This window comes from Ranitomeya imitator, chromosome 10, assembly GCF_032444005.1.
Source record: "Ranitomeya imitator isolate aRanImi1 chromosome 10, aRanImi1.pri, whole genome shotgun sequence".
In the NCBI taxonomy this organism is placed as follows: Eukaryota; Metazoa; Chordata; class Amphibia; order Anura; family Dendrobatidae; genus Ranitomeya; species Ranitomeya imitator.
In genome coordinates this window covers 124623921-124647363 of record NC_091291.1, presented here as the reverse complement: position 1 = coordinate 124647363, position 23443 = coordinate 124623921, and the positions used below count along the sequence as shown (strand labels likewise).

Below are 23443 nucleotides of genomic sequence, written 5' to 3'. Positions count from 1 at the left end.
ATAAGGTTTCTCTGTCATTCAACAGGGCTAGTCATCAAGAGAGTTTAATAACTGCGCAACCACATTGGAAAGGACGTCACAGTCATCAGAAGTCATTTTATAAAAGTTTTATTACTATGTGTAATTTCTTTTTCAGAACTTTTTGAATCGCCAGAGGTTATTTTGGACCAGCTGGCCAATATGATGTACAGATGCCAGAATCAAAAATGCTTCTTAATTGCAATTTTTATTGGTATCCTACAGCAAATTTGACGAGTCCGTCCACCCAGAGAGCTGTTCCATTTATTTCCCGGGCATATTTACAATGTTTCTTTATGTAAATTGAGTTCTGTTCGGATTTGCGAGTTCACATTTTCCCAGCATGGCTTTTTCATTCCATTTCAGCAAAACATTCCACTCCTCGGAGCTCCTGGAAATTGTTTTCTGGGCAGTTAATTTCTCTCACTTGTTGGCCCATCAGGATAACCTTTTAAACATAATGGTGATAAGAAGCGATCTTTGAATTCAGGTTGGCTGTAAAGAAAAAAAAAAATACAGACTCATTTAGATGATAAAAAAAATGTACAAATTGCCTTTTCCTTTCCCTTTTCTCCCGTCAAGAATGCGTTGTTACTTTCGACAGCTATTTTATGCTTCGGCAAAAAAATAAAAAATAAAATATATTGACATGAAAATGTAATGGGGTTTTGTATGTTCAGTGAACTACAAAAGGCACTTAGAGAGGATTTACGCCGGAAGACTCATTGAAATTCTGTCCTGCAAAAATATTTTGCCGTTCTTATGAAAGTATAAATGCAGATTAATGTGGGCGTACAATTAATGAAGAGGTGTTGAAGGTAGCAGTGAATGCTACCTATCAATTACATGGAGGCAGAGGACTGATCGCTGCTTTGAGATTGACAGGTGTCTGAATAGATTACCGTATGTTTAAAGTGAATATTCACATTGAGTCTATGGAAGAAAAATTCTAAGAAATTACACAAATGTCCCATAATAATAAATATATAATAATATATTGCTTATGCACTGATGACCAATCCTTTAGTCTGTTAACAATCTACATACTCTTCCAAAACAGCCTATATTCTGCTAATTTAAGGACTGGGCTTAAACTCTGTAACGGAACCATTCTAGAAAAATATTGGGACAAAATTTGGCAAAAATTGGTCATCTAGTTTTTTCTTCTGATATGGTTTATGCGGAAAAGGGGCATGGTTTTGCTGGGGGGAACTGGGTTGATGATGGTGTATAATGTGAAAACCTGTGTCAGTTCGTCAAAAGTTTCCCTCCATGCGACATGCATGTTCTTGAAGGACGTTAGCCAGCTCAGTAGATGGTCAACCCTAGATACGAGGGTTACATTGACAGCCAGAAGCCCACAAAAAGTCTTCATCAGCACCATCTTGATATTCCTTTAAAGCCCAGCCTGTGTCTGTGCTGCTTCATAAGAGTTACCATAACTAATTTAACCATGTGCTGTAATGGATTACAGTATCAGTGCAACCAATCAAAGTTCAAGACTAAAAGAAAATGTAAAAAAAAAATAGTTAAAAAAATTAAATAAATTCAATGTTAAATGCAGTAAAGTGAAAAAAAAAATCAAAAGACCTGAATGGTCATTTTTTGATTACCAAAGTGTCCCCAAAAATGCAAGAAAAATCAATAAAAATGTCATATGTATCCCAAAATTGATTTTGTAAGAAGGAACATAAACCAGCTCACCCGTGATTCAACAACCAAACCTCGGGAGCACGGACCCGCTGTGTCCAGGCGTACAAGATCCAAAAAAAGAAAGAAATGTCCAGCTTCACCGAGTCCGTAAAAAAGCGTTTTCTTTATTCACAAACTTTAAACATGGAGGATACAGACTTCAGCACAACCATATGGGTAAGAATCTCAACGCGTTTCTGGAGACTAGGCTCCCTTAATTTTTACGGACTCGGTGAAGCTGGACATTTCTTTTTTTGGATCCCAAAATAGAACCAACAAAAAATACAGTGAAGTAATCACACTCCTCCAGATTTCACCACACCAATGTTATCTAGTGGTCTAACTTCTCTTGTATCTAAGCAAATAACAAATTAACAGATATGGACTGTCCCAGGCTAAAAAGTTAGGGGTTAGAGATGAGCAAATCTGCTAAAAAAAATCAAATTTGAGAAAAAAAGAGGGGGACGCAAGTGCACATAGGGTGATATTGAAAGGTGCAGATGACAATACAGATTACACATTATACGAAGAGAGAGCAATCACTGGAGAAGGACATCAAGGTTAACAGAAGAGAAGGAACAAGGCAAAGAGGTAGGCCAGCAACCTCAATGGCTTGATGATATCAAGATAATGGCAGAGAAGACTCAGTTGGACCGATGTAGGCTTGCACAAGGTCTATCTTCATACAGATCGTTCATCCTACAAGTCACTATGGTGCGACCTTGAGCCGAAGTCCGCTAAACAAATAAAATACACACGAGAAGGGAATTATGGAGTTGCTCACCTTAAAAGGTTGTGACTGTGACAGCCCCAAAAAGCAAAATACATTGTAAAATATGCAGTATATAGTCTCACCTCTCTGTGGCCTTTCCTCTTCTAGGTGCTTTTTGTTCTTTTCCATTTTCACAGTGGTCTTCAACGCTGACATCAACACGTTGCGAGAGTTAGTCAGTATTGTAGGTGCCAAAAACCTAAGTGAAGGCAAAAAAGGATCAGATGAAGGCGGAAGACGACCAGAGACAAGTAGAAGATGCCCAGAGGACTGAGCAGAGTGAGAGGGGAGACTTTAATGTTTTTATTAATATAATGGCAAATCCAAAAAACGGAGTTGGATTATAAGCTGATATACACGCAAAGTGTTTTTGCGCGTTCACTCTGTGGCCATTAGAAAAAAAACAAAAATGAGCATATGCCGTACAGCTAATAAATCAGTAAAAGGTAAATAGTACATGTAAGTAACTGGGTACTTAGTTAACATTATTTTGATCAAAAAAGCATAAAAACCATCCCACCTCAACAAGATGCATCCATCACCTCATTCCCACCCTGTTGAATCCAGTGTCTTGCTGAATTTACCTGTACCGAATTCCAAAAAAAAAAAACCTGAATATCTTTTTTTAATTGCTCAAAGCGATTTTAATTTGTAATGAATCGATTCTCTTATCTCTACTTGAGGTTTGAGTAAATCCCATCTAAAAGTGTCACCACATTCAGTTTGAGGGGGCTGGATTAAGGGTAGGGCTTACACTTGGGGTAGGAATTTACCAATTAATTGATAAAATTGTAAATGTAGCAATTTTGAAAGTGAGTAAATTGCTGTGTGTGCAGTTCACTTATCTATTCTTTTTAATAAACGTGACTGATTTAATCAGGTTTTGTAATATACAAACACCATAAAAATCACAATTTCCGCTTTCTAATGCAAAAATGTAATGTGACCCCCATGGGCTCTGGTAATATTTATCTCCGTCTACCTACTCCTTCCTCAGACTCTATAAATTCTGTTTTTTTTCTTATTCTGATCTGGTAGGATTTGCATTCAGCCGCAATATGTGTGCGTGTCAGGGCGGTGGTTATAAGAGAGATATACATCAATCTTATCTAAACTGCTGGTGCGCTGCCTTAATATGTATTATTAAATTGTCTTTCAACATAAGAAGGAATAGACGTATCCATCAGTTAAGAGATTAAAAGAGTGTTACTGAGTGCAATGCCGGAATTTAATTCTTACATTGCTCTGACGGATTTTCTTTACGTAAGCCAATCCGTGTACTTTACATGAATAGCAAAAGTTGCCTACTTAATGGCCACAACACTATCATCGTTGCCCGAATTACGGTGTGACCTCTACTTCTCACATTAATTCTTAGAATTAGATTCTTTGGTCTCACTTTCCGACTGCCACATGGTGACAAAATCCAGTGATGATGGTAGCATGCACCAAACCACAACTACAAGTACCAAACTGCAAGTATCAGTGGTTGATATGAACAATATCTGTTTTGTTTAACCGGATTGGAACTAGCTCACCAGTGTATGAGTAGCCATGGTCTGTGTTATCAAGTTAGTGCCTGGACAAGGCTAGGGATTTATGTCTATGGTTTTGTTTTGGTGCTATGAAACCTGTGGAATTAAAGGTCACATTGTTTGGACAAAGGAATCTAGTGCCTGTGTGAACGACACCTAATGCCTACCCGAGAGAATGAATCCCTACAATTGGTGCATGAAATGCGGGTATGATGTCCCAGAGACCACAGGCAACTGCAGTGTAAAGATTAAAGATCCAGAGTAAAGCTGGCTACAGAATTGCAAAAATTGCAATCACAGTTTGAAAGCATGGAGGGGCTGTCCTGCCGGAAGGTGACATCTCTCTGGTGTCATGGAATCACCGGTATGGTTAAGGGAAGCTGGAAGCTGTCTCTTTGAGTTGAATTATGTGAGGGAGAACAAAGGTCCGCAATGCTAGGAGCGAGGTTGTCATAGCATCAGTATAGAGAGATGGTGGAACTGACAAAGTCTCAGAACCAATGGACTGCAGCATTGGCCGGCGCAACTCCTACTTCTCTCACCCTGCCTGCAGTGTCTCACACATACCAGGTGACTGTGAACAGTGTCCAAGTGATAGGACTTTGGGACTCAGGGAGTTTGGTGACCCTGGAAAGGACCACACTTCTGAATATGTTAGTCCCTGGGAAGAGGGTTGGGGTAAGGTATGTCTGTGGAGATGCCAAGAACTATCCTATGGCCCCGGTCGACATATGCACAGACTGTGGATCCATGTCTCACAAAGTGGAAGTGGTCAAAGGGCATGTTGCATGCTATGGGACTTGTGGGCTGAAGTGGTAGCGCCCAGTAGTCCGCTATGCCGATATGTTGGCTGTGGTGACAAGAGAAAAAGGAATCAGCCGCACTCAAATGCTTATTTAGTTACAAAAAAAAGTGTCCGTATTTATTACAAGTACATTTAGTTATTCACCACAGAAATTAGAAAATCGGAATAAGTGAAGGTTATGTTTCGACTCAGCCCGAGTCTTCTTGAAACCTCACTGTAAGAAAATACATATAAAATTAGTGTGCTGTACATATAAACAAGTGACAATAAAACTTACTAAGATATCAACAGTTACATGAACAACTTAATTAGCCCCGTTGTCTAATACTAACAATAACATCATTACCATATAATTAATGTCACCTAGATATATTTTATTTTAATGTATGAACACCAAGAAGAATAATGTAATATGGTAGGTTCGGAGGACCTGGGAGCAGAGTTCAGGAGAGTAGTCTTAGTGTATTAAGTATAGAGATAGTGTGTCTGTAGTGTTCCCCCACGATGGGATAGAATCGTGAGCGGTGTGGACATTCTGAGGGGCGGAGGGGTAGAGAGGATCCTCATATACTGACCTACAGTAAGATAGTAGAAGTAGAATGAGTAGGCAAGCTTTTCATACAGTGGAACTGTAATTTTGCCCCAACTGTGGTGTGGTGACAAGGCCAAATGAAGTTTAGTGACAAGGTTATGATGTTGGCATTGTGGGTTGGCAGATAGTGCCCAGCCCTTGGCTTTGGGCAGAAGGGGGGGGATATGTAGCAATTCTGGTAGGGTAAGGTTAAATCCTAGCTCTGCAGAGTCTGATTAGGTACAAAAATATTTAGAATTGAGAGTCCTCACAAAGCTAAGCTCTGCACATAACTAGGCAAGGTGTTCATCTAAGTCAGTCTGCTGGGGAGGCTGAGCAGACTGGATTTGTATTGATGCTGAAGAGAGAGACAAGCCAAAATCTCTCTGAGAAGAGACTGCACAGGCCGTGTGTGCCAAACTGCAAGTATCTGTGGTTGTTATGGACGATTGCTGTTTTATTTGACCAAATTGGGACTGGCTTAGTTGTGTATGAGAAGCCAATGTCTGTACTGTTTAGTTAGTGCCTGGACATGGCTAGGGATTTATGTTTAGGATTTTGTTTGGGTGCTGTGCAACCTGTGGAAATTAACTTTGCAGTGTTTTAACACAAAAATCAAGTGCCTGTGTGAACGCTACCTAATGCCTACCTGAAAGCGTAAATGCCTACAATTTTTGTCAAATAACTTTGACAGATTTCATCTTTTATTTTGGAAACAAACTTCATATGACCTAAATGTTTGAATAATTCTTACGATAGTTAAAACACTATACGGGCTATACCAATTCATCCCCCACAATATGAAGGATGGAATTAATCTAAATTAAGTTGTAAGACAGAATCTGTAGATCTTTCATTAGGAGGTTGCAGTAATATCGGTGGGATAGAGGAAAGTCCACCCTTCAAATTTCTGTCCATGAATTACAGAAAATCTATTTTACAGATGTCATTAGGAGACTATTACGCTTTCTAATTAGCCATTTATAATTGATACTCATTTTATCTGCTTTTAATGATAAAAGGATAGAACATAAAGGCATTTAAACAAGTCACCTTGAAGTCAGAGGTACGGCACTTAATTTTCTATGGGTTTACATATTAGCACACTTAGATGGACTATAACAATTAAATACAGATTTCCCTGGCCACAACGACCTATGGATTTTTTTCCTGTCATTTTCTATATACATCTGATAGACAATAATTGGTCATGTTCCATTGGTTGTCCTGGCACATCAAAGATGTTAAGGTTCATGAGAGTAATGTCAGGGGACCCTCAAAGTCTCCATCGAAGCCTGGATAGATTATGGTTGTCATCTGTCCCAAATTTTCTGAGAATGTACCCAATTTTAAAAAGTAATTCCTGTAAATTTGGGCATAAACTGGGCCAATGCATGCATAAGCTGTGCCCAAAAGTGTGAATTAATAACAGTAATTAAAGGGGTTGTCCAATGAGAGCAAGTTGTCGCGTATCTGCTTAATAGGTGTTAACTTGTTGATCAGTGGGGGCGATCCATTAAGTTGATGGGCAAAACAGGACACTTTTATCCCCATTAGAATAGAGCAGTAGTGCACATGCTCAGCCTCCCCATATATTCCTGATAGGGCGGCCAAGTGTTGCTCTTGGTTTCTTACAGTAATTCCATAGAAAATGAATCGAAGGGCAGTTGAGAATCTGACCTGCTGCCCCGTTCTAGCAGGGATAAAAATAAGTGTGGCTATTCTGCTGTTTGTAAACCACCTGCTGAAGATTAGTGGAAATTCCAATTAAGGAATTTAAGTTAATTGATGGGGGGGTACTCTCTTTAGAAAGTTATGTTCTTGCCCAAAGTTGAGATGAGTTCCAAAGAGTGTCTCCTTGAAGGATCTTTCCTGTCCTGCATTACACAGATTACCCAGTGATTAGTTAGAAGGGACCCTTCCCAATGTTCCCCTGTTAGGACCCCACAAGTGATTATCTGTAATTAGTTGGGAGACCTGGAAGTAGGTGTTCAATATTTCTGCAGTGCTGTCACTGAAGAAATTACCGTAACTATAAACTACATAAGTGTCTTCTCGGGACAACACAGTTACTTTAAATATCTGGTTATCATTGGTCATCAATGTTCTGTAAAATCTGTTTCATCAATCAACAGAAGTTTTTGATTCTTTATCTTTATCCATGTCTTCACTGGAAACTAAGAAACTGACTGTTAGGGCTAGCGGAACGCACTGAGTAAATAAAGATGTTTATTATGAATGGTGCGTTCGCAGCCCGGGGTCCACCGTGCAGGAGGAACCTGCTGCTAGTGAATGGTGGCACTGTTTGGCGGTATAGACTAACTCTGTTACCTCACAGAGTAGCCGTGAAAGGAAAGCACTGCGCCCTGTTAGCCTCACAGGAGCACAAGCTTGCTGCTGAACTGATAGCAGTCAGTAGTTATGCACACACGCAATCTCCTCACCGGATGTGCCGGTATTCTAGGGGATTATTTCAGCCGGGTCCCTGAACACATTCATGCATAACCACTAGCGCAAAGCACATATTAGGATTGATACTAGCGTAGCACGTACAAGACCTTCCTAGAAGGACCAATGAGAGGCTGCCACAAAGCCAAAGCACCTACAGGACCTTCCTAGAAGGACCAATGGACTTAGCTGCAGTATCTGAACATGTGACCCTCGATCTCCACTGAGAGATCTTACTCTGGGCATGCACAGAGTGAGAAAAGCAGGACTTAGTCCCAGAAGCGTCTGCTCGCCGCTGCCCAGCACTGACTTCAATGGCAGAAGCAGGAAAAGCAGCAGTAACTCTTTGCACAGAGTCGGACCGAGCAAGATGCTGGGACCAACGTCTCCCCTGAGCAGGCTCCACTGTGGCAGAAGAAGAATGGGAGACCGCAGCGGAGATGGCCCGAGATTCCCCCTGTGCAGAGGTGGGAACTCGACCCCTAACACTGACTGGATGAGTTTCCTTTACATTTTTTTGTATGTGCTTGGTACATTGGTGTAACAAACTTTCCTGACTTTGCTTCTGCAACATCTATCTCTGTCATCAAGTACACCCACACTTACTTTATGGGCAGTGATCCTGGAAGCCCTGGGTGGCACAAGCACTACGTCAGAAAGTAGAACCTATTTGTTGCTGGCCTTTTCATATCCTTTGTTTAGATCATCCAGCTAAGTGAATAGGTGTTGTGGTGCCAGGTTATATGTGGTTCTGCTCGCCAACCAATTTTTAAGCTGGACAGCAGATATGATTACCTCCTTCTGTGTCTAATAGGGCAAGACCAAGTTATTATATTTGGCTTATCCCTTCACTCCTGGTATCCACTTCTTGCTACCTGTATCCTGATCCTAACTGGGTTTATGACCCTTGACTTAATCTCACTTTCTGATTTCCTCAAAAATTGACTCCACTTTGACTGGCCACCTGGTACCTGACCCCAGCTACTCTTCCGACTTTGCAATATCTCCAAATCTTGTTGTTTTCACTGCATGACTCTTGCCTCAAGCTTGCTCTTCTGGCCAGCAGCTACTCCATGGGTGCAACCAAGGGGGCCCTGTTGTAAGTCAAGATCTTTCTATAGGAGGTAAAGCATGAAGACGAAGGAGACTTCAGCATTCCAAGAAGAGGAATTGCTTGTGACAATTCTGACCGGTGTAGCTTTTTTGAGCCAACAACTCATTCTACTTACCATTGGTAATGCGTTAAAATATAGAAATCAAGAAAAAAAGAAGGTATGTACACAATAGGGATCACCTACAACAAGCCAAAGAGCTAGTTAAAAGCATTTAAAAAGTCACAAATATAGCCATAACACAAAACACTGACCTATTCCGTATAAGACAGGTCTAACCCACTTGTCTATAATCAGAACCTCAATTAATTATAGCTAGATAGACAGATGGGGTGGAAATAAAAAATGTTAAAATGCAGAACTGATGAAAAAGTTTTCTATTGTTTTCATAAGTCGGGAAGGTAGACAGTTGGGTTGGGTTTAAAGCGACATTACAAACATCACATCATTTATAACTACTATAATGCAATAGACAAAGTCACGGCAGAACTCCAATTCTTTAATTTAGAAGGACTATCGTCTTAATGCACGACTTATACTGTTCTTGTACAGATCTTTGGAAGAGAGGTTTTTCTTGCAGAGATCCTTCTGCTGCATAAAATGAAGCCTAAATTCTGAAAAAATAATGGTGCACAATAGATATACAAATATTGTGTGACTATTGGTGTGGTGTGCTGTTAGGCATATATTGTAGCTTAATTTTTTTTATTACTATGTACAAAGTCTATTTTGTACACAATTAGCAGGATAATACGACCTTCTGTAAATATGAATATATCAAGATAACGGTGGAGAAGACCCTGGTAGACCTATCTAGACTTGCACAAGATCAATCTTCCTATAGATCATTCCTCCATCAAGTCGCCATTGCTCGAGATCGAACCAAAGGCCATTAAAAGAAAATATATATATATGTTTATATATACATATACTGTACATATATATGTGACGTTGCATAAGCTTATGTAGAAACAGATGGGAGATGCACATCTATGTTACATATACTTTGTCCGTTTATCCAAGGACTCAGGTTAAAGCTCTCCAGCATTTTTATGCCTCAGCAGTCTCCATACATCACAGTGACAGTATCCTAAAACTATAAGTGCACCTCTGCTATAATACTGTAGTGTGAGGAATGACAAAATTTGGTGAATCCTTTTCAGGGCTTCTTCCCACAGAGTATATTTCTTGTATATTAAAATGCATACAAAAAAATGAAATAGCATTTTCTTGATATGTATCATGTGTTTTTCAAGGTGTTGTAGTTTGATTTTTGTTAGTGTCACTTTGTACATGTGTTTCTTACTGGCTTTTGATCAATTCCTATTGAGAAATCTGCGGGAAGAATACCAAAAAGAAACTCCCTACCTCAGGCATGCTGCATTTTGAAAATAAAGGCCACTGATCCTAAAAAATGCAACCAAAACACAAGAATAAAATTAACTCAAACTGTATTTAATGCATAGCCTAAAGTAATATCAGGCTGCACAAAGAAAGCACAAAGCATTCATCCGCTGAAAAATGTAAAAAAAAAAAAAGTGGCATTTTTTGCAAAGATTTCAAATGAAGTGGTATTTTTGCATGATAACTTGTGGATTGGTGACAGATGAACTTTTGGGAACCACATCAGAGTGGCCATCTATATCCTTGTGATGGTGAGGTTGCAATGTGTCATGGGGATACCACGACAAAAAGGGGTCAGAAGATCACAGTATCTGGCTACACGTGCACCTGCACTGGTTGGATGTGCCTTGCCTTCCAGTTAGCAGTGTAGATTTCCCATGATCTCTTGTTCCAAGGGTTAAACACTTCTGTTTGTCTCCTAAAGCTCTCTGTTCGGAGTTATGTCAACTGTTCTGATTTTTTCCCTAAATCCTCTCCTCTTAGCTTGAGTAGTTGCCAGTAATAGCTTGCTATAACCTGGTTTGGAGCTGTAGGTGTGAGCTGTGTGAAGAGAGGTTGTTTAGGAGTGGTCTCTGGAGATTTATTTGGAAATGTGTTTGAGTGTCTTCCATTACCTAATCTCCTATTTGGTTAGCCTCACCTTTTCTTTTCCCTTTCCCCTGGGAATGTATTGAAAGATTACTATTTCTTTTATCCTTGTCTGTTTCCCTTTGTGTCTTTATGTTAGAATAGGACTAACGTTCCTGCTGCCCTATGGAGTAGTCAGGGTCATTCTCAGAGTAAGACAAGGATAGGAACATGATCTGTGCATGGGATGTAAGAACCCATCTAGGGACGCTAGGGATGTAAGGGAGCTTAGGGGGTCCAGGTTCGAGTACTGTTCTGTTACCCAAACTGAATATTTTTTAAGAAGTTCGGTTGAACCTACCAGATCCTAACATCCATGGGTTCACCCATCACTAGTCCTGAGAATAAGAGACAGTGTGTTTTCACCAGAAAACTCCATTAATGTCTTGTGGAGTGGATGTGATGTGTCTCTGTACTTCATTCAATAAGATTCACATCTCGATCTTTACCGTCCATTACCCTCATGGTCTACAAAGCTAAAATTACAGAAAAAAATTGTACACCACTGGAGATATTATTCACTGATTATTAGTAGTCTTATTATCAGGATCAGAAGGGCGAAAGATAATAAAGACCTTATGTTGGAAGTACGACCTTGAGAGCTCATAAAGGCAGCATACGGCACATTCACAGATCACCAGATGTAGATCTGTTTACTGCTCACTCAGTGATTGCGCTGACAGATATCATACATTATACCATGCTCTTGTAGGTACTGCAGAAATGTTTTATTATATGGTTTTTATTTCTCTAGAAGAGCTTATGCAACGTAAAAATGAAATGTTGGAAAAATGCCCCAAAAAAACCATTAAATCTTAAACAGGCTGCACTTTGATAAAAAAAAAAAATATGGACTTTTAAATATTTTCCCATATTGTTTGATGTAATAGTCAACACAAAAATAAGCAGCTAAAAATGCAAATGAAATACACTTCAAAATGCTTAAAGTTATTGTCCAGAATTATAACTTAATAAGAATATTAAATGGAACGGTATTTTCAACAAACATTTCATAAATCAATGACAAAGGCCAATAAGAAACTTAGTAATATAACTTATCAGCGATATCTGCTTCCTTGCCCACTTATGAGCCACTTCTCTTCCCCACTGCCTTCAGAACTTGTCATCCCCTCAGAAAAAAACAGCTCGACTTCATCTTGCTCAAAACTAGATTGAATGTCAACACAGATCACACCTCCAATTATTTTGTATAAAGAGGTGGTAGCCAACAGGAGTGATGAAAAAAGCAGAGGAAACAAAGGAAGATCATACTGAGCTTTCTAACAAGTCCCGTACCTCACTCCACAGCTGTTTTCACATCTACACAGCTCAGTACTGCTTTATGTTGTCCTCCATGCTGCTGCTACTTTTCTCTGCATGTTATAAAAGGAATGACACCCACATGACTGTGTGCTGTGCTGTGTATGAAAGACACCAGAGCAACTAGTTTCCATCCAGCAGCTCAGAGTCAATTGCAAATTAGGAGATAGAGCCTACAGAGGGGAAAACTTGAGAAAATGCAGGATAAAAGTAATATAATTGCTAGGAATTGTATAATTCCTTGTGTACACACAGGACAACTTTTATTTAACAGATAGCCTTTAAATTTAGAATTAGTATTCCAATGTACAGGAGTGCTGTTTCGGCTGATCACGCCTATGTTCTTTGACCCTTTGACCGCATCCTTATCTCAAGGAAACCATGCAATCGGCAGTCTGAAATTGGACATGCCTGATCGACAGCTCTCCCGACCATCAGTAGGCCCGTACCATCAGCTGAACCCATCGATTGCATCCTGATCCATCCCTTGTAGATTGTGAGCCCTCACGGGCAGGGTCTTCTCTCCTCTACCAGTCATGACTTGTATTGATTAAGATTATTGTACCTTTTTTTATTATATATACCCCTCCTTACATGTAAAGCACCATGGAATAAATGGCGCTATAATAATAAATAATTATAATAGTTGGCAGGTTCAGCCGCCCTTGGTCTAATGTGTATGGGGGCCTAAAGAGTACCAGACTGCTTTTCAAAGAAAGCTTTTTCTTCCAGGTTACAATAAAAAAAAATTGCACTATTTGGCTTTTAAAACTTTACTTTCCTGCTTTATGTTTGTTGCAAACTGAGATTATCAGTTAGCTTCAGCTAATAAAAGAGAGAGTTTGTACTCGCTGTCAGATTGAAGCCAATGACATATTCTAACTAATTCTGTAGCTATTATTTATCTGTGGATGCACAGTACAGGTTTCCTTGACCTACACGATCACTGAACATACTGTATGCGCCAAGCTAATGCAAAACATTTATTGATATTTTGTAATCTGAAAGCCTGATCAGTCACCGGCAACGTCAAAATGAATCATAATGCAACTGCACTGGACAAGATATGACTATAAATGTACATATATATATACGGTTAGGTCCATATATATTTGGACAGAGACAACATTTTTCTAATTTTGGTTTTAAACATTACCACAATGAATTTTAAACAAAACCATTCAGATGCAGTTGAAGTTCAGATTTTCAGCTTTCATTTGAGGGTGTCCACATTAAAATTGGATGAAGGGTTTAGGAGTTTCAGCTCCTTAACATGTGCCACCCTGTTTTTAAAGTGACCAAAAGTAATTGGACAGTTTCAATAATTTTAAATAAAATGTTCATTTTTAGTACTTGGTTGAAAACCCTTTGTTGGCAATGACTGCCTGAAGTCTTGAACTCATGGACATCACCAGACGCTCAAGAAAAGAAGAGGGGGGGAGAGGGAAAGTTAGGAGCTTGACACGCTGAGACATGCATCTGTAAGCCGTTGCAAATGAATATAGCTGGTGGGTGCAGTACCTGCTGGTGATTTCAGCTGAAGTAGAAGAAAGGAAAAGGGAATATCCAGCACGTCCATCCAGTGTAAGTAAAATATCCAAAATTTATTGAAGCATTTTAAAAAACAATATTAAAAAAGAGAGAGGGAGACTCTCTCTGCCTGACACGTTTCTGGCGCACCACGGCGCCCTTAGTCATAGGCCTTCACTGCTGTGGTTTTCAGTTGCTGTTTGTTTGTGGCCTTTCTGTCTGAAGTTTAGTCTTTAACAAATGAAATGCTGCTCAGTTGGATTGAGTTCAGGTGACTGACTTGGCCATTCAAGAATATTCCACTTCTTTGCTTTAATAAACTCCCGGGTTGCTTTGTCTTTATGTTTTTGGTCATTGTCCATCTGTAGTATGAAACGACGACCAATCAGTTTGGCTGCATTTGGCTGGATCTGAGCACACAGTATGGCTCTGAATACCTCAGAATTAATTTGGCTGCTTCTGTCCTGTGTCACATCATCAATAAACACTAGTGACCCAGTGCCACTGGCAGCCATGCATTCCCAAGCCATCACACTGCCTCCGCCGTGTGTTACAGGTGATGTGGTATGCTTTGGATCATGAGCTGTATCACGCCTCCGCCATACTGTTCTCTTTCCATCATTCTGGTAGAGGTTGATCTTGGTTTCATCTGTCCAAATAATGTTCTTCCTGAACTGTGTTGGCTTTTTTAGATTTTTTTTAGCAAAGTCCAGTCTAGCCTTTTTATTCTTGATGCTTATGAGTGGCTGCACCGTGCAGTGAACCCTCTGTATTTACTTTCATGCAGTCTTCTCTTTATGGTAGATTTGGATATTGATACGCCGACCTCCTGGAGAGTGTTGTTCACTTGGTCGGCTGTTATGGAGGGGTTTCTCTTCAACATGGCGATTTTACTGCGATCATCCACCACTGTTGTCTTCCGTGGGTGCCCAGGTCCTTTTGCATTGATGAGTTCACCAGTGCTTTCTTTCTCATGATGTACCAAACTGTAGATTTTGCCACTCCTAATATTGTAGCAATTTCTCGGATGGGTTTTTTCTGTTTTCGCAGCTTAAGGATGGCTTGTTTCACCTGCATGGAGAGCTCCTTTGACCAGGCTCGGACTGGCCCACCGGAGAATCGGAGGATTCTCCAGTGGGCCCAGGCACTGACACCTGCTGTGTGGGCCCCCACTGCTCCAGGCCCCCCGCCTCCCTTCCACCCTTCCTCCTTGAAGACGATACTCACCCTGCTCCAGCGATGGCTGGTCTCGGCGTCTGCAGCACAGCTCCTCCTGAATGAGCGGTCATGTGGTACCGCTCATTAAGGTCATGAATATGCGCATATTCATGATCTTAATTAGCGGTATCACATGACCGCTCAAGCAGGAAGAAGGTGCTGCGCCGGAAGTCGGGACAGATCCTGGAGCCATGTCGACGCGGCCGTGCGGTGTGTGGGACAGGACAGGTGAGTCTGAGGGACGGGTCAGGTCAGGTGAGTATGAGGGACGGGGGCGGGGCATCCTCCAGTGCAGCGCTGATAGCAGGAGACCTCCTGTGCTTTGGGGAGAGGCTGAGGAGCGGTGCAATGGTGGGGGCTCTGTACACAGGAGTACTCCATGGGGCTGATCTGAGGGTTGTGGGGGCACAGATAAGCGGACGTTCCTACATGGGGGCTGTACAGAGAGCAGGGTGACTTTTGAATGTGGGGGAGGGGGTGCTGTCACATGGGGGTCTGTAGGGAAGGAGGGGGTGCTGTCACGTGGGGGTCATTGTGGAAGGAGGGGGTGCTGTCATGTGGGGGTCTGTGGGGAAGGAGGGGGTGCTGTCACGTGGGGGTCTGTGGGGAAGGAGGGGGTGCTGTCACGTGGGGGTCTGTGGGGAAGGAGAGGACGCTGTCACGTGGGGGTCTGTGGGGAAGGAGGGGGTGCTGTCATGTGGGGGTCTGTGGGGAAGGAGGGGGTGCTGTCACGTGGGGGTCTGTGGGGAAGGAGGGGGTGCTGTCACGTGGGGGTCTGTGGGGAAGGAGGGGGTGCTGTCACGTGGGGGTCTGTGGGGAGGGAGGGGGTGCTGTCACGTGGGGGTCTGTGGGGAAGGAGGGGGTGCTGTCACACACATGGGGGGTCTGTGGGGAAGGAGGGGGTGCTGTCACACACATGGGGTGGGTCTGTGAGGAAGGAGGGGGTGCTGTCACACACATGGGGGGGTCTGAAGGAGGACATAAGCCGGCGCGCCATGCAAGATGGGAGCAGGGGGGTGGAGAGATAAGCCATGCATACATGGGGGGATAAGATCCATGCATTCAGGGGGGGAATATGAGCCAAGCATAGAGGGGGGAATATGAACCATGCATTCAGGGGGGGAATATGAGCCATGCATTCGGGGGGGAATATGAGCCATGCATACAGGAGGGGGGGGTCATTATACAGTATTGAGCATCATGTGGGATCATTATACAACATGGAGAACTGTGTGTGGCCATTATACAGTATTGAGCATCATGTGTGGCCATTATACAGTATTGAGCATCATGTGTGGCCATTATACAGTATTGAGCATCATGTGTGGCCATTATACAGTATTGAGCATCATGTGTGGCCATTATACAGTATTGAGCATCATGTGGGGCCATTATACAGTATTGAGCATCATGTGTGGCCGTTATACAGTATGGAGCATCATGTGTGGCCAATGGAAATTATACAGTATGGAGCATCATGCGTGGCCGTTATACAGTATGGAGCATCATTTGTGGCCATTATACAGTATTGAGCATCATGTGGGATCATTATACAGTATGGAGCATCATGTGTGGCCGCTATACAGTATGGAGCATCATTTGTGGCCATTATAAAGTATTGAGCATCATATGGGATCATTATACAATATGGAGAACTGTGTGTGGCCGTTATACAGTATGGAGCACTATGTGTGGCCATTATACAGTATGGAGCGCTATGTGTGGCCATTATACAGTATGGAGCACTGTGTGGCCATTATACATTATGGAGCATCATGTGTGGCCATTATACAGTATTGAGCATCATGTGTGGCCATTATACAGTATGGAGCATTATGTGTGGCCATTATACAGTATTGAGCATCATGTGTGGCTATTAAGTGTGGCCATATTTTTTTTTTGTTTATAATTATTGTATATAAAACAGTGTGATCAGCAGTGCTAAATGGCTGTGGTTGGGACGTGGATATGGGTGTGACTAGTTGTGAAATGGGTGTGGTCAGAGGCGTGGCCTAAAATTTGCCACGGCGCACTATGCGCGCCGCAAACTTTATGCCTCCTTCCCTTCTTCAAAAGTTGGGAGGTATGGTACCGCATTTGCCAGATAACAGCAAGTGCCGCAAATCCCATAGGGAATGAATGAGGCCGAATGCAGTGTTGCTGTAAGTGATCCGGTACACGGCAGATGCAGAAAAACTGCCTGATCTACTGCAAAAGGCGACTTTCACATCAGCGATTCTGTGCCGATAGTGTCATACTCACCAAAGGGGGAGGCAGCACTAAAAGTGCCTAGGGCAGCAGAAACTCTAAATACGGCCCTTGGGGGCTACATTATATTCTGTGGGGTGACTGCATTATACTCAGGGTACTACATTATATTATGGGGGGGCTACATCATACTATATGAGGGGTTACAGTATACTCTATGGGGGGCTGCATTATATTCTGTTGTGGGGCTGCATTATTCTCTCGGGACTACATTATATTATGAGGGGCTACATCATACTATATGAGGGGGCTACAGTATACTCTATGGGGGGGCTGCATTATATTCTGTGATGGAACTGCATTCTCTCAGGGGACTACATTATATTCTGTGGTGGGTTGCATTATACTATATGAGGGGGGCTGCATTTTACCCTATGGGGGTGCTACATAATATTCTATGGTGGGGACTGTGTCATACCTGAAGGGGTTGCATTATACTTTGTGGGGTGCTGCATTATATTCTATGAGAGGGGACCGCATTATATTTTATGAGGGGGCTACATTATATTCTGTGAGGGGGCTACCCCAACCCTTGCTACATTATTAAGACATGAACTACCTTATATTATACCCTGATATTAGCGCTTTTTACCGCACAATTGGTGGTCTTGTATCTATTTCTATGTAGCTACATAGTGGGCCCCAAGAATGATTTTCTCTGGTGGGCCCAAGGTGCTCCAGTCCGACGCTGCCTTTGACCGCATGTTTACTTCACAGCAAAACCTTCCAAATGCAAGCACCACACCTCAAATCAACTCCAGCCCTTTTATTTGCTTAATTGAGAATGACATAACGAAGGGATTGCCTACACCTGTCCATGAAATAGCCTTGGAGTCAATTGTCCAATTACTTTTGGTCCCTTTAAAAACAGGGTGGCACATGTTAAGGAGCTGAAACTCCTAAACCCTTCATCCAATTTTAATGTGGATACCCTCACATGAAAGCTGAAAGTCTGAACTTCAACTGCATCTGAATTGTTTTGTTTAAAATTTATTGTGGTAATGTCTATAATCAAAATTAGAAAAATGTTGTCTCTGTCGATATATATATATATATATATATATATATATATGTACCTAACAGTACAAACTGAGTGACTACTTTATTAGAGACACCTGTGTTTTCACGATTAGATCAATTCTGTATGAAAATTAAAGGGGTTGTCCAGTCAAAACTGATAAGTGTACAGTCACTCTGTGTGACTGTAGACTTATGAATCCCTCCAGGGCTTGCACTGTGGAGATTTGCCTGTTTCAGACCCAGGAACGGAGGTTATGTATAAGTTATACATACCCCGGGCCAGTGGGCGCAGCCTCGCTCTATGCTCTAGTGATGCGGCAGGCCAGTGGGCATGTCTGACTAGAAGGTGCAGCCTCTCTCCATATGAGTGTATGGAGATGGAGCCTGTGAACAATGGACAGGTTATGTATAACTTATAATACCCCCGGTCCCAGGTCTAAAATTGGCAATTCCCTGCAGCACACAATGCGTGCGCTTGGGGATTCATAAGTCTGCAGTCACACAGAGAGACTGTAGACTAATCAGTTTTGACCCTTTAAGGGGTAAAGTTTCTCATTGTGGAGAGTGACATATCTAGCTTGGCATCTCAATGCAATGAATTTAAGGAGACTTATAGGCAGTGCAGTGATATTCTGGTAAATTAAATATGCAAATTGACTCTTCAAAGAGTTAGAGGACTTCAACTCTAGTGCCATCTCCTAGAAGTAGCAGTCCTGAAAGTCAATATCGACCTTTTTTAACGAGTCATACGGCAAGGCTTATTAAAAGGTTAATATTGACTTTCAGGACTCCTACTCCTAGGAGGTGGCACTAGAGTTCAAGTCCTCTTCCTCTTTGAAGAGGCAATTTGCATATATGGTAATTAGACACCTGACCTTGGGAGACATAAGAGAATCAGGAGAGCATATATTCTACAGATCAGTTTCAGTGTGAATCCACGTTAGAAAAAGAAAATTGAGTGATCTGAGCAAATTTGAGCATAGCATGGTTATAGGTACTAGACTAACAGGGTTTTCATAAACTTTCAAGTTTTTCCTTGCAACAGTATTGAGAATAAAGCAAAAATTATGTGATCAAGGTAAAACATCCAACAAAAGGGATCTGTCAATATAAACAAGTTGTCAAGGATAGGGATCAGAGTAGGATACCAAGAATGGAAGGGAGGAACTGGCCGTGCACAGTCAAGAAAACCGTGACCAAATAAAGCGCTTTAGTCCAACTAATAGAGAGACAAAGACCCACTCCCACTTCCTGAAGAGATGCAAAGAACTAGGCCTTTCCTATATTGAGATAAAGTCCTTCCCCTACTTCCTGTAGAGAGACAAAGACCCATTCCCACTTCCTGTAGCAAGAAAAGACTTGCCACCACTTCTTGTAATTGGAGTATTCTGTTAAAGATAGATTACATTTAACGCCACACTCCAGAAGTTTTTTTCTTTTCCACCACTGGAGTGGTGCTTTAAGCACAAGTCTCCTGCCCCCACCATCGGTCATAAACTCATCCTCTGGCGTCTTCACCATTTTTCAGCACAGCAGCAGTCCCATGATGCCACCTTTTGAGCGCAGATTCTGAGGGTCCGGAACTCCGAAGTTACAAGTCTATTAGAGTCAGAACGAAGCTGTCATAGACTTACATTGATTAGTGACCTTCGGCGCACTCCCTAAAACACTGGAAGCAGCCGGGAGGTTACAAACTGCAGAAGGCAGACAAGAGCGGCGGCGAAAAAAGATGAAAATGCCAGAAGGTGAGTATCAGGCAGGGGGCAGGGGCCTTGGATTTTAATACCACTCCAGAGGTAAAATTAAAAAAAAAAACCTGAGTTGTGCTTTAATAAAAGTCAGTGGACAACAACAACAAGTTACAGTATATAGAAGGGAGATAGTGGCTATCACTTTGAAGTGATTTTTCGAGGCTAAAACAACATTATTTTAAGATAAAGTTTTTTGGAGATTTTCTATGTAGCACATTAATTATCACATGAGATCAAGTTGTCCATAAGAATATTGATTCTTTATTTTTATAGAATTATATTTTTTATGTGAAGAACATAATTTACAAAGAAATAAACAAGGTCATTTCTGTATACACAGAGATATACAAGGTTCATGTACAATCTTAAACCCGTGTGTAAGTGTGAACTTTCATTTATTAAAAATCTTAAATGTCAGTCTTCAAAAAGTGACATTTCTAAAATATGACATCAATCTTCAAGCAGAATCATTTCATCTTTATGTTTCCACCCCTGTAGAAATTTGGATATTTTGTGGCTGTATTCTCTGCTGCCAAAATCACCAAGTTGATTAATTTACATGCAGCCTTCTCTAATTGTATGCAAACAGACCTCATACATATGCGTAGGTTGGAATCTGAGAGGCCACTCTGTTTGAGCTCCTCAGACCAGGGCTGGACACCTGTCCTTACCATAAATGTTTATTGTCAAATAATGAATAAACAGTGAATCCTCAAGGAGTTCGGTCTGCACCGAGGTGGCAGAAGAAGAACATTCGAATGGGAGGACCAAAAATGATAAATGTGATATTTACCACTCTGAAGACATTTGTAGTCCGCTACACACTTGTGATGTATATTAATAATCACAGAGTGATAATAATGTTTTGTCAGTGTCAAGAGTACCTACAGAGTAGAAAAGGTAAGACGTGAAACTTGAAGCTCCTTTACCCCAATTAAAAATTGATAACAAGCCCCCTGTCTTCCAAGTAACATTTATAAAAGGGTGGCCTAGCTAAAGGGGTTCAGAAATGATAGTTGCACCCATGCCGTGGCACATGAGTGGGATGGATGCTTTGTAAGGCCAGGAAGGGGTTAAAAATAATATAAGATTGCACTCACCTGTCCTAGGTCCCATTAGATGTTTGAGGAGGTAGCTTCCAGTCCTTTACTTGTTTCAGTTCTTAGTCTTCCTGTCTTTGTTCCTCTTTTCTTTTTCTCTATTTTTCTATGTCTCAAGTGGTCATCTGGGGCTAGACACACATTAATGTACAAAGACAAGAAGACCAAAGATATGACCAAAAACCTGAAGACAGAAGAAGAGAAGGCTGAAGATGAGAAAACTAAAAAACGAGAAGATCTAAGATGAGAAGACAAGATGAAAAGACTGGAAAACAAGAAGACTGAAGAACAAAAGAGCAAAGTCAAGAAGACCGAAGATGAGAAGACCAAAGACGAGATCAAAGATGAGAAAACAAAGATATGGTCAAAGAATTGAAACGAGCAGAGAATTGGGCAGAGAGCTGAAGCAGCAGGACAGGTGAGGAATGGAACTAGGACAGGTAGTGCTTGTGAAGGACCGAGTTTAAGAATGCAGCAGTCATTCGAAATGTGTCTGGTTTCACCTCCTTGCACCCCTCATCCCCAATCTTGCCTAGGCATATTTTAGTGTTGCCATATCTACTTATCTACTGTATTTTAATAATGGAATAAAGGATTTGAGTTTATGGATTAAAGCTGGATTCACTTCCTTCACAAACAATACCAATGTCTGGCAGAGATGAGACTCCAGTCTCCTCCACACCAGAACCTTACCTGGTTTCCATCAAGGGTGAGCTGAATATTTTCATTGTTTTTGTATTACTAGGACAGGTAGGCATAACATTGTATTTTAAATCATACCTGAAGCTCTATAGTTCTTGCTTATGGCCTAGAGTGAACTCAGAGCATAATGACAGCCATCAGGAAGATTTCAATTTGGACCAAATAGAAACTGCTGACCAATTCAAGGAAGGGTAAGATCGCATATGGCAAATTCATTCCAAAAACTTCTGAAGTTAAAGATTCATCCATGTACTTAAATGGGCTCTGCAGTGTGTGCATGGGTTTCTCACTCAGATGAATGGCCATTTTGAGTAACAGCCGGTGCCTTTCACCTCACACTGCGAGCTTTTTCCTGTCATTTCTCGAAATGTATTTATGCACTAAGATGTATAAATGAAAGGTGCGTTAAGGTCAGAAAGCTCCTCCCCTTTGTTACCACATATCTATCACCCCTGAAGGGGAGCACATGTTCTGCCTTAATATAACAGCCCATAATTTTATTATTGTGCTTATTTCAGAGAGGACAAAAATGTAGCACATTCCGGATAGTTCAGAACTTGTTTACAGTGAAAGGTTCTGCCAGGATAATAAGTTCTAATAAAGAAAAAAAAAAATATATATATATATATATATATATAAACCCAAAAGACTTTGAGGATGGAAATCAGCCAAATCTGTTGTAATGATAGCTGCGAGGCAGAACGTACCGTAAAACAATGAGAATTTTATTTAAAGGCATGTCTATTCAAAGCCATGTGTCCGTTTGCTAACAAATCAGAACAATATGCAATATTATTTGACACAATGTGAACTCCTTAAGCTTGTCTTAAAGGTAATCTGTCACCCCAAAAATCGTAGATAAGGCCACTGGCATCAGGGGCTTATCTACAGCATTCCATAATGCTGTAGATAAGCCCCTGATGTAACCTGAAAGGTAAGAAAAACATTGTACTCACCCAGGGGCAGTCCCGCTGCGGTCCAGGTCCGATGGCCTCCTATCTTCATACGATGACGTCCTCTTTTTGTCTTTCTGCCGCGGCTCCGGAGCAGGCGTACTTTGTCTGCCCTTTGAGAGCAGAGCAAAGTACTGCAGTGCACAGGCGCCGTGCCTCTCTGACCTTTCCCTGTGCCTGCGCACTTCAGTACTTTGCTCTGCCCTCAACAGGACGGACAAAGAACGCCTGCGTCGGAGCCGTGGCAGGAAGACAAGAAGAGGACGTCATCTTATGAAGATAGGAGGCACCGGACCTGGACCGCGACACCCATCGGACCCGGATGGCAGCGGGACTACCCCTGGGTGAGTATAATAACCTGGTTTTTTTGCCTTTCAGGTTACATCGGGGGCTTATCTACAGCATTACAGAATGCATTACAGAATGCTGTAGATAAGCCCCTGATGCCGGTGGCCTTATCTCATATACGATTTTTGTGGTGACAGATTCCCTTTAAATGATGTACCTTTGATTTCACAGCCCTAAAAGACGTGCACCTCCTCTGCCGTAAACTGGTTTTAAAGAAACTTCATAACCAGGCAGGGTTACATTCAGGCC

General features: G+C 41.6%; 1 long non-coding RNA gene across 2 annotated transcripts; it reads right to left on the bottom strand.

The window, feature by feature from the left end:
* Positions 1-228: 228 nt before the first annotated feature.
* LOC138651408 (uncharacterized) lies at positions 229-22240 on the bottom strand. 2 transcript variants are annotated; one of them, XR_011315481.1, is made up of 4 exons: positions 21972-22240; positions 21192-21322; positions 2566-2681; positions 229-513 (listed from the first exon to the last, which is right to left on the bottom strand). It is a non-coding gene; the product is annotated as an uncharacterized lncRNA (long non-coding RNA). The 2 variants fall into 2 exon arrangements; XR_011315482.1 differs by having other exon boundaries at positions 21192-21316.
* Positions 22241-23443: the final 1203 nt, after the last annotated feature.